The sequence below is a fragment of the Aquarana catesbeiana genome, linkage group LG05 (genome assembly GCF_042186555.1).
Source record: "Aquarana catesbeiana isolate 2022-GZ linkage group LG05, ASM4218655v1, whole genome shotgun sequence".
In the NCBI taxonomy this organism is placed as follows: Eukaryota; Metazoa; Chordata; class Amphibia; order Anura; family Ranidae; genus Aquarana; species Aquarana catesbeiana.
Genome location: NC_133328.1, coordinates 284,349,372 through 284,361,521, shown reverse-complemented (window position 1 = coordinate 284,361,521; position 12,150 = coordinate 284,349,372).

Here is a 12,150-nt window from a genome sequence, read left to right as displayed (position 1 = left end):
CAGTGATTTGAAGGCTCTGATGTTGGTTCACAGGTTGAGGAAGGGAGTAACGTGAGCCTAGAGTGAGGGGGTGTCACAGAAGAACAAGTAACTAGCAGTCATGTTCCCCCAGCTGCAGCATATTGCCACGTTTGCTCCAGTGACAAGGAGGGAGGGGATGATAAGGTCACCGACTGTACTTGGGTTCCTGAGAGAAGAGAGGAGGAGGAGGCACAACTCCAACAAGGCAGGATGTGCTCTAGGGGGAAGCTTAAGGGCAGCCATCCTATTGCATCACAGTGCAGAGCTCCGCAGGTGCAGGGCGCTGTTGACTCCCTGCTGACTTTTAAATGTTCCTTGATGTGGGCCTTTTTGACATGTGTGCAGCAGATTGCACCATTACTGTTTGCAACCTACGTCTGAAGTGGATCAAGCGTGGCCGGAACAGCAGCTGCTTGGGCACCACATGCTTGACCAGACATATGACAACTTGCATGCAGTCTGTTGGCAACGGCACTTGCAAGACCCACATCAGAGAAAAAAAGCAGACTTCTCCTTGCTCCTCATCTGTGATCTCCAACCCTACTATACCTCCAGTCCTCTCAAAAACCTGTACTGAGAGGAATGCAGGTGTAACAATTGGTGTCCCAAGTACTTGCAGCCAATCTGCTAGCAGTACACCACCAATTGATTTTGGCAGGCAAATTTCCCTATCCCAGTTGCTGAACTGTAAAAAGAAATTTGGTCCTAGCCATCCACATGCTCAGCATCTAAATGCTAGCCTGGCCAAATTGCTAGCACTGCAACTGCTGCCTTTTCAGCTGGTAGACTCTGCCCCCTTTCATGAATTTGTGAAATGTGCTGTACCTCAGTGGCAGGTTCCAAAACACCCTTTTTTTCATTCTGGCTCTCTACCGGCATGTGGAAGGCAATTCTTTGTTGGACAGGGCGGTCAGCAGTAAGGTTCATATTAACGCTGACTCATGGTCCAGCAGGCACGGGCGGGGATGTTATTTTTCCTTCATGGCGCACTGGTTGACTCTGCTGGCAGCTAGGAAGGATGCAGGACAGGGTTTAGTGTTGTTGGAGCTTGTTCCGCCACCGTGCCTCCAAAATGTTAGTGGTGATTCTGCCACAGCTCTCTCCTCCACCCCCTCCACTTCTTCTTCCTTTATGGCCTCTTCTGCAGATTTATCCTCTGAATCAGCAGTGCTCCGTAAGCGTTTAAGGGGCTACACAAGCAGTCAGGCTAAAAGATACCATGTGGTGCTTGAGGTGGTCTGCTTAGGGGACAGAAGCCACACTGGGGCAGACTGAGAGATGGTTGATGCCATGCCAGCTTCAGCCAGGAATGGTTGAATGTAACAATGGCACCAACCTTTTCTATGCCCTCTGACAGGGACACTTGACCCATGTTCCATGTTTGGCACACATCCTGAATTTGGTGGTGCAGCGGTTCTTGACCAGTTACCCAAGCTTACAAGATCTCCTGAGGCAGGCCATAAAAGTCTGTGCTCATTTCCACTGGTCATACAATACCAGTGCTCGGCTGGCTGACATTCAAAGGGAATGCAACCTGCCCACCAACCGCCTCATTTTGACAACTCAACATTGGCAATGCTGTAGCAGCTGCACACACAGTAGAGGGCCATCAATGAATACCTGTGCGAGTATGGCACCAGGACAGGGTCAGGGGAGCTTGGCTTCTTTTTGCCATGCCAGTGGCTACTGATCAAGGATGCATGCATTGTCATATTACCATTTCATGAGGGCGAAAAGGATGGTGAGCAGCGACAAAGCATGCATCAGTGACACTGTCCTTCTAGTCTTCCTGCTGTAGCACATGCTTTGTGGAATCATGGAGGCACTTGAGGCAGAACAGCAGGAGGAAGAAGAGCACTTTCTTTCTTTTCTTTGCTCTTTCTTTCTTTTCTTTGCTCTCAAGGTCCCCTTTATCCAGATAGCATTCCTGCAGGCCCGCCAAAAACACAGGAAGAAGAGGAGGAGGAGGAGGAGGATTGTGTCAGAATGGATGTAGAGGATAACACTCAGCAGCAGTCTTCAATGGATGGTTTTCAGTAACCAGAAACCCAAGGAGTTGTACATGGCTGGGGGGGAGGTAGTTACTGATAATGTGATCCTTAGTGACCCAGAGGACTCAAATGCCTCTGCAAAATTACACTGCATGGCCTCCCTAAATCTGAAAAGCCTGTGAAAGGACCCTAGGATTCGTGGTATCAAGGAGAGGGATCATTACTGGCTGGCAACCCTTCTTGATCCACGATACAAGGGTAAAGTTGCCTTCGCAGAGGGAGCAGAGGATGAAACATATTCAAGAGGCCTTAAAGAAAGGTTTGTATAACGCATTTCCAAACCCTGGGAGGTTACCATTTCATGGTGCTGGACAACGTGTTGCTGAGGCTTCGTTCAGTCAGAGGAAGAGCGGTAGAGAAGGTGGCGGCTGACTGATGCTTTTAAACAATTTTTCAGTCCTCAGCGCTAAGGTCTGTTCGGTTCAAGCCACCATCACCAGCATCTGCATTATATGGTGCATGAATATCTAGGGGCAAGAGCAAACTTGCAGACCTTTCCAATAGAGCGTCCACTAGGTTACTTTGTCTTGAGGATGGCACCACTGGCCAGAACTTGGTCAATATGTAATTGAGCTACTGGCCTGTCCTGCATCCAGTGCTGCTGGAGGGTTTGTAATGGATCAAAGAGTGCGCCTGTCTACAGACTCTGTTGATAGGCTCACATTCATAAAAATGAATCAATCTGGGATCAGCAGCTATCAAGCACCTGATGCTGATGTAACTGATTGAATTTGCTATGGATGTGGGATCCCTTGAAGACTGCCTACGCTGACTATCCTATTCCTCCTCAATCTTGATGATGCTAGCTTCCAACAATATTTTTGGTTTAGGGCACCACTACCACCATCACCCAAGGCCCAATTTTTCTGCCCCTGTTTAACAGGGGCATGTAATTACAATTTTTTATATAATATTTCAGAGCAGGACCCATTCCTGTGCCCAGCAAAAGTAACTGTGAGGGGTTACAGTGTTCTGACACCACCAAAACCAAAGGCCCAATTTTTTTCCCCTATTTAACAAGGGCATGTAATTACAAATGTTTAAATAAAAGTTAAGCAGGGCCCTTTCCTGCGCCCAAGAAGAGTGACTGTGAGGGGTTACAGTGTTCTGGAGCCACCAAAACCAAAGGTCCAATTTTTCAGCCCCTGTTTAACAGGGCCATGTAATTACAATTTTTGATATAATATTTCACAGCAGGGCCCATTCCTGCACCCAACAAGAGTAACTGTGAGGCGTTACAGTGTTCTGGCACCACCAACACCTAAGGCCCAATTTTTCTGCAGAGTATATAGGGCAGGCCATATAGTATATACTACTGTTCAGAGTATATAGTACCTGGGGGTCCCCATGCCATTTTTTTTTAAATTTTGGTGCCGGGTTCCCCCTAATATCCATACCAGACCTGAAGGGCCTGGTATTGATTTTGGGGGGGGGAACATTGTGCCATTTTTGGTGTTGGGTTCCCCTTAATATTCATACCAGACCCAAAAGGGCCTGGTAATGGACTGGTGGGGGGGACCAATGCCGTTTTTTTCAACGATTTTTATCTATATTGCTGGGATCCGACAATACATTACAGCCGCAAGCAGTTTTAAATGACATTTTTTCCTGGTACTGTTATAAACATGGGAAAGATGGCCAGGCATGATAGTTAAAGGAATATTTAATTTTTATTGTTTCACTTTAAGCATTATTAAAATCACTGCTCCCGAAAAAAAGTCAGTTTTTAAAACTTTTTTTGCATTGATATATGTCCCCTGGGACAGGACCCGGGTCCCCAAACACTTTTTATAGTTTTTATAATAACTTGCATATAAGCCTTTAAAATTAGCCCTTTTGATTTTTCATGTTTGCATCCCATAGACTTTAACGGTGTTCGCACAAATTTTTTGCCTGCATGTTCGTCTAAGAACCGAACCGGGGGGATTTTGGCTCATCCCTAGTTGGCAAGTGTTCTGGCCTGATCACTAACTTTGCCACGTACAAAAAAATATCTGCCCTGAGGGTCAGATAGCTGGTCCACCAATTTCCACTGCAGGGTTCTGGCCAACACAATGGAAACCCCTCGAGATTTAGGATTATCTGAGCAACTATGATAAGGGTACCTTGCATTTTTTAGTGAAGGGCATCTAGTAGAGGTAAAGTGTGTTTCTTGAAGAAACACAATGTGCGTTCGCAACCGCCCTCATTCCCTGACAAAAAAAAACCCTAAAGGTGTCAGGCACCAAAACAACCCTATCCCACCAGGGGCTTATGGGTATATACTATCTAGGGGAATGTGTCTGGTCACAGAGCAACATGGACATTGTGGGCCAAACTGGACAGATCCACCTTGATTTCCTATCTGACATGCAACTCTATGCATCCAAAGTCGCACGGCAAGTCACACCAGTGGAAACGAGGCCCCAATCTTTATTTCACTACTTCATTCAGATGGTAGGACTGCTCATATCGGCAATGCCATTATTCTAGAGTAGAGGGTATTTTCCCGGCTGGTTCTGCTTCCCTTACCGTCAGCTGGATATAGTTTAGTCACCTCAACCCACCCAGATGCCGCCAACAGCTACATCCATCCCCCTATATCCCCACTAATTCACCCTTCGATATCTGCATCAATTAGAATTGGCACTATCACCAATAGTTCTAGGAGAAATAGGTGATTCAGCACAATTTTAAATGTGTATCCAGAGAGTAGCAAAGCAGTGCATCCATTTTTGCCTACATGCACCTACATAATTACATTTGTATACACATACATACCTCAACATCTACTCCCCCCCCCCCCGACCCCCTTGTATAATCAATGCAACAACAACAAAAAAAAAAAAAAGGAGGGGGAGAGAACCCCAGCTTTTTGCCATTTTTAGTAAACAAATGACAAATTGAAATGACTGTGTTATATTTATAACCTTTAAGTGATACGTGTAAGTTCCCTTATCATTAGCCAATTCAGTGCAGCATTACCCCCTATATATCCAGGGCCATCTATAAGGCAGGGCAAAAGGAGCAGCTGCCCTGGGCCCTGTCATTGTTGTGGGGCCCAAAGCAGCTGCCTCATACTTGTCAACTATCCCAGTTTAAATTCCCATATCCCTAGAGGTTTTAGTCCCATGCTGTGTCCTGATATCTCAGTGTGAAGTTCTATTACTAATGCTGCCCAGCTCTGCCCTATTGTTGTGTACAGATGACTCACCTGCAGACCCTGTGTTTACATGTAAATACCAGCATTGATATGTAAATAGTGGTGGCCTTCATATGTAAATAGCGGTGGGTGGGCAGCATTCATATGTATTTAGAGGTGGTATTCATACGTATATCATGTCCCCCTGAGGTCATATCCACCATCACCTATACTGGGGAGATAAAGGGGCATGCTTGAAAGTCCTGCCTACAACTGTGATCATTAAGCCTACCATCAGCCTGTTCTGCAAAGGTAAGCAAATTGGTGGGGGGAGGGTAGTGTGGGGTGTACAGAGGTAGGCACAGAAGGAATTACAGTTGGAAGGGTATAGGTGAGCAAGGAGGGGGTGTATGGAAGTAAGGAAGGTGGGTGCAAAGATGAGCAGAGAAGACAGGCAGCGTTAAAGGGGAGGGGGATTAGAGTGGAGAGGATGGGGGAGGTTTGGGGTGCAGAGGTTAGCATGGATTTTAGGATGCAGAGGTGTACTGACAGGGTGGACAAAGATATAGGTCACGTGTAGGGCAGCCCATTCATTTCAATGGGCTGTTCTATGCGCTACAAATGTGGAAGATCCAAACCCTTTTTCAAAATCACACAGTGCCAAGGCACATGTCAGCAGATGCGTGAGGGTGTCATTAACAATTAATAGCACTGCTGTGTATCTGCTAAAAGGCAGCACATTTCTGATGAGTCAGGAAAGCAATTTTACGTGTTCCAAACACACACAAATGTGAACGCAGGCTAAATGTCTCAGTTACATTGGTGGTCAGTGTAAATCTTCTGATTACATTGGTGCTTGGTGTAGAATCCTTTCATTAACACTAGTGGCTAGTGTAAATCCCTCGTTACATTGGTGGTTACTGTGAATGCTTCTATTACATTAGTGGTCAGTGTAAACTCCTATTACATTAGTGGTCAGTGTAAACCCCTATTACATTGGTGGCCAGTGTTGAAACTCTTCTTTGTATGTGTAGTCGTAAAAAAAAAAAATCATCATTGCCATTGATCGCACCCTCCCCTCCCCCCAGCACTGCCACTGATCCCAGGATCCCTAGGAGTTTTTTGTCTTTTAATGGGTCCCCTCATCTCCCCAGTCCATGGTGTGAAGGCAATGAGGAGATGATGTGCTGTCACCCCTAGCAACCAATCAGTAAGCAGTAATGATGTGCAGTAACCTCATGCAACAATTAAGGAGGAGTATTAATGTACAGTAATCTCAGAACTCATGTGCTGTAACCTCTAGCAACTAATCAGTGAGCCATAATGTCTGCTGTAACCTCTAGCAACCAATCAGTGAGCGGTAATGATACACTGTAACCTCTGGCAACCAATTGCAATCGCTCCCTGATTTGATTCAGTAAATAGATTTTGAGTCTAGCTGCTATTGATTGTATGTCTCAGGTGGAGAGCGAAACTGCATGGGGGGGGCCCAAGAAAAGTTTTGCCCAGGGTCCAATCAATAATAAAGATGGCCCTACATATATCTGTGTAAAACATTACTTTATCTAACCCCTTGCTGACCAGCCGCCATCATTTTACTGCGTCAGGTCGGCACGATCCTGCGAACCACAGTAGCTATACGTTGGCTGGCGGGACCGGGATAGCAGGCGCACCCGCTACACATCGGAGGTTCCGATGCCTGTGGCCGATGGTCGCAATGACCGCCTGCCACAAGCGATCTTGAGTACGAGAGGCACAACAGGGAAGTGTGTGTGTGTGTGTGTGTGTAAACACACAAATCCCTGTTCTGTTCTGAGAGGAATGACAGATTGTGTGTTCCTATTAGCTAGTGTTGTGGAAAATTTTATTTATGTATATTGTCAGATGCCCCCCAGTGTCTGTTTTGCTGCAATACTCTCATGTGAGGGTATTCGCACATACAGATGCTGGTGGAAGACCATTGGATGCGGAAACCTTCCCGTGGACACGGCAGATCTGTTTACCTTTTTAAGGATGTCTGTTTATGTCTCTCCAAGGAACTGGCCACTCCATGGCGACTGCATTTCAACTCCTAAGTAAACAAGTTTGCGTACCTTGGGAACCATAGTATAATCATACAATATTATGGCCCACTGGGCCATGGTATAGTACGGCTCGCATCACTGGTAGCAGTGGGAATGTGCACACGGCTGTGTTCAAAGCCATGTGCTTGCTGCATGGTTTTGCACACCACCGTCTGCACTCGTCACTACTGCTTTTATATTTGATTATATGCATGTGTGTCATTGGTTCTTTTGAATGAATACAAGTGTCTGATTGGCTGATTCTGAAGTCAGCAGCCTCTTTTGTTATCCATGTGTTTAGTATAAATAAAAGCCACTTGGCTACCTGTTGAGGATTTTACACGGAGCTTGAAGTGATACCAACGTCTGTTTGTGTTACTTGGAGAGATAAATGAGCGCGCTTTCCCGGCATTATATAAGAGAGCTTTTTGTGCTTATAAGCGCAAAGAAATTATATGCTTATAGGGAGAAGCTTAGATTTTCCCTGACATTAATGGCGAGCCAGAAAGGAAGCCAACAGATCTTCTAAATTCAGCGGACCTCGAGGGGGAAGAGACCTCCAGAACCAGAACCAGCAAAGGCCGGCCTATGGTAAGACAACCATACTTCAAGTTTTTGAACATTTTTGCTGTTCTGTGTTTGGGATCTTGATTCTCTGTCCGCTGTATGAGGTAAGATCTGCCAGGCAAAGAACCTTATGTTTTTGTTTTTTTGTCGCTCTCTGTATAATGACGGGACTTTTATTGTAGGTTATACTTTTGTCATTGTAAGTAGGTCTATTATTTGGGGAAGCACCTATATTTAAATCCTCTATAGGTCCCATTTAATACAAACCTAAAGTGAATGTTGTGTATGACTGAGCAGGCTGTGTAATTGTATGTTGTGTATGACTGAGAAGGCTGTGTAATTGTATGCTGTGTGATATGTTTGTGATGTATATGAGAAATAGAAATGGATGAATTGTGATTTTTACCTTTGTATGGGACCAAGTCACATGTCCCCATAAGTGTAAAAATATTTTTAAAGGGTTTGGTTTTAAGTTGAAATGCCTGTCGCATATCCAAGTGCCCATGTATTGTTGGGACATCACAATAGGAGCTGTTTACACCCTGTGGGGGGTCTCAGGTTTCTAGGTAATAACATGGGGGGAGTTTCTGTTGACTTTCTAACTCTCAGAGTTAGATATTGTGTTGTATTTGCGACAAGAGTGTATTGTTTAAGACTTTTTTCATGTTTTATGTAACTTTGGCGTTTTGGATATATTACATAATTGCATGGTTCGTGGGGTTTGAGTGGAGACATCAGTCCATCCTGAGTGTGGGTGTGTGTCTGCTGTTGTCCCTGTGCATTGTGTCTCATTGAGATGCTCATATTAGTTTAAAGGTACCCATATAGTGCCATCGGTTTGCGCAGGGCTCCACACGTGCATCGTATGCTCACGTCGGTCCCTGCCCTCGGGGAGCCCGCAGTCCGGGGTCCCCGGTTTGCATTCATGTACTAGGGCCAATTTTGGATGGAGGCCAATTGGCCTGCCAGCAAGTCTTTGGAGTGTGGGAGGAAACCCAAGTGCCCGGAGGAGACCCACGCAGGCGCAGGGAGGACATGCAGAGACCGGGCGGGTGGTGTCATGGTTGGAATTCAAGCCAGCTGCCCTTTTTGCTGCTGGGCGGGGGTGCTAACCACTACACCACTGTGCCACCCAATATTGTTTCGTTAAATATACCTATATTTCAGTATAGGCCCTAATTGACATAGCCTAAAGTGTTTGTCTAGGGATAAGTGTTAATATTGGTGACTCAATTGGTGTTTCAATTGTATAGTCAGTTTTTGTAGGAAGAAATCCTGGTTTGTCTTGTCATTTGTTAATGTCGGCCATTTTTCTGTAGTCCGGGTTTCATTCACCATTTTGCCGTGGACCATTTTTCAATTGCTGCAACTGCCTTTTTGTTTCTGCTGATTTTAGTCTCGAGCGAAATATCTCTGGTTTTGTACTGAATTCCAGTTCCAGTAGAATCATTTAGTTTTTATTCCAGTTGTTTTAAAGAAGTTTATGTTTCTAGTGAAGAAATCTCGATTTTGGCAGGATCAACAACTAAATTTCATGTGTTAATGGTGCCATTTTTTTTGTGGCTGCCGTGGAAGGAAAAAGAACTCCTTCAGCCATCTTTTTGCAGGAGTTTCAGTTTTTGGCTTTTGTTACACTGTTGTGTGGTATTTCCGTCAAAACTTTTGGTTTTCCTAGGGGATATGTGAGTCAAGGGGGATTCCCTCCCATTTGTAATATGGGGGCTTATTCCAACCACTCCGGGACAAAGAGTTTTTATCTGTTGATGTTAGCCATAGATTTTTCTAATGTCTTGATAGACAAAATATGAAGCTATTTGAGGCTTCCCCTCCCCCTCCCTCTTCCTACTCAGGTATGCAACAGGAAGTTGGTGGGAGGGGCTTGGCATCTTTTGACTTGTGTTTGGAAAGACAAAATCATTTTTATTTTTAAATTAAATGAAGGTTTATACTGTAATACAGTTTTGGGTAGAGAGCAAACAGGAGGCATCCAAGTTATTGTAATATCTAGGTACAGACGGAAGCCATAAGTTTGTTTTTGTTTTGAATAGCGGAGGATTTCATGGTGTTTTTGTAGTTGTCGGACGAACACGTTTAGAGGGCTGTATATCGTGAGACCGGTCGGGCCGTGTATAATAGTCGGAATTCCAGTTCGCGATTGTATTAGCATAAACGTGAGGAGTAGTACGCTAACAGCCCCGCTCAGGCCGTGTAGAATAATCGGAATGCGGGGGTCGATTATGGTGACAAAGGCGCAAACCATAATCGCTCCGAAAATAAAGCGCAGGGTTCTCTGGACGCAGAGTTCGCCAAAAAAAGCGATTTGAATCGTCATGGGCAATAGGTCGTCCATGCACCCCAGTCAGACAGCTACATAATACATGAAATCTGAGTTCTGAGGAAAAGGCCATTAAACCCCAGAAAGATTGACATAAGTGGTCCAAGGATACTATTTTGGGTATCCCTCTGGAGTTGATGTAGCGCGACTGCGGCTTCAGAAATCTGTAATGTTGAGTGAGTTGATGGGTGCGTAGTATACATTTGTGTGATTAAAAATACACAGGCCTGTTTTTGAACTTTGTGTGGCTGGTCCATGCAAAGATTTTGAAATGCTCTCGTGCCTTTCAAATTGTATTCTTTTCTATCGCTAAAAGAATGAAGGCAGCATTCCATCTGGTCATTTTTATTTTTTTCGTTTTTGGGAACTATAAAATATCTCCCCCACATTTGTATCTAAATGTTTGTCTTTGTTTCATTGTTTGTATGTGGTAACAAGATGTTTGAACCTCCCGTGACAGCCCTCTTGCGTGTCGCGGCTGTTGTATTTTAAGTAAAAACGTGAAATTAAGACTTACAGGGGGTTTAGTTATTATCGGTTTTGTGGAATGTCAGTGACAATTTACCAATGTACACGAATGTTGTATTGTTTACCATTCTTTGAAGGATAGAGTAATAACCTTTGTTTATAAGTATCTTTTCAGGTCCAGTTTCTGGAAGTGTGTGTACAGGTGTATAAGAAGGTAAAAGTATCATAGGCTATCTGTTTTATTCTGCACCATTCTAAACCCTGCATGTCTTCCTCCAGTTTGTAATGAGGAGGGAAGAAAAGGGGGGATGAGAGTGGTGAGAATAACACATTTTCAAACCAATAATACTAACCGCTCTAATTCTAACCAAGTTTGTGCCAAGACTGTCTTTCTTTGATGGAATTTGAATCAGCAAGCAGCAGTCTGGTGAAGGAGGCTTCCATCCCAGATGCTAAGAACCTTTTTGTCACTGGTTCCAGGTATTACACCCCAGATGGTAAGCCACGCACAGGTTATGCAGTGACCACAGTCCCGATGTCTGGGTTATTGTCATATGAGGTTTGTTTGAAGGTCAACCAAAAACAGAATTGTACTTTCCTCATTAGCTGTCAACTACATTCTCAGCTGATGCGGTGGGTGCAATCACTGTAACATGAACTTCAAAAGGTCCACCACAGGGTTCGTGAGTCCATCCTGGACCCTGACACAATAACCAGTTTACATTCTTTCCAACCAGGTGACTGGGTCATTGTAAAGAAGCTTGAGGGATGAGACCACGCCAGACACTGCAAGAAGCGGATCAACCACAAAAGAGTAGAGGAGTATCTTTGTTCATTTATATTTTTTTGTTTAATAAATTTTGGCAAGGGTAACGATGAAAAGCATCCCAACTAGCTAAGAAAGAGAACAGGACACATGGTCGGGTCTACTAGTGCCCCAGCAATGACGGCGGTACTTGCTACGTGACATTCATATTGGTGTGAAGAGTTTTGACAGACTAGTAAAATCCAAACAGACACCTGTCAAAAGAACTTAACAGAACATTCATAGAGGGTAAAATTAATTATAATTTTAACAATAGCTCTGGTTCTTGCCAGCTTTGGTATCGGGATAACTAGGTAGCCCACAAGTGTGCTACAACTGTAGTTTGGTATTATTACGGATCTACAGCCTATAAGGTAATTTCCCGTAAGGCAAGAGGTTCATGTGTGCTGATGAAACTCGTCCCAGCATCTTATGTCATGGCCGATCGTGAGGATCTGATGGCGCGAGAGAAGGTAAGAATGGCAGGGACAGCTGGAAGGGAATTGCTTGTACACGGTGGAGGCTTGAGCTTATGAAACGCTTGAACAATTTCTCATCCATTGAGGATGGGATGTTTCATGTAACGGTTGAAGCTACAAGGAAGTCCCCACAGTCCAAGGGGGTTTCTGGGAATTCATAAGTAAAGATTGTTATATCTGGATCAGGGATAGTAGTGACAAAGTTCAGGCCCATATGGATAAGGTTTAGATCCCTACAAG